The sequence below is a fragment of the Penaeus monodon genome, chromosome 15 (assembly GCF_015228065.2).
Source record: "Penaeus monodon isolate SGIC_2016 chromosome 15, NSTDA_Pmon_1, whole genome shotgun sequence".
In the NCBI taxonomy this organism is placed as follows: domain Eukaryota; kingdom Metazoa; phylum Arthropoda; class Malacostraca; order Decapoda; family Penaeidae; genus Penaeus; species Penaeus monodon.
In genome coordinates, this window is record NC_051400.1 from 5074401 (window position 1) to 5074788 (window position 388).

Below are 388 nucleotides of genomic sequence, written 5' to 3' on the forward strand. Positions count from 1 at the left end.
CTAAGGGCACACAGTCATGGCAATTTGGACTACTGAATAAATTAGTTTCTGGCTACTATAAATAATTACCAAGATTACAATTCAATGCATAACTAGAGTAAAAAATATAGTTGTTGCAAAAAATAAGAGAAAAACACCATAAAACAAGTACCTCAAGGGATAACCCATAATGTATACACCTTTAATAATATCGCAAGAGCCAACAAACCTCCACCACATATTCTGGCAAAATGGAGCTTGGATTGGTTTCTCATTTAACAAGAAATTGCAAGGGAACTCAACAAACCATACATATAGTGGCCATGATCACAATAATGAAATGTAGGCACAGTTTTTCTCCCACTTCATCCATAGCACCCAAAGACTTTATGGGATTCATAAGATTTGA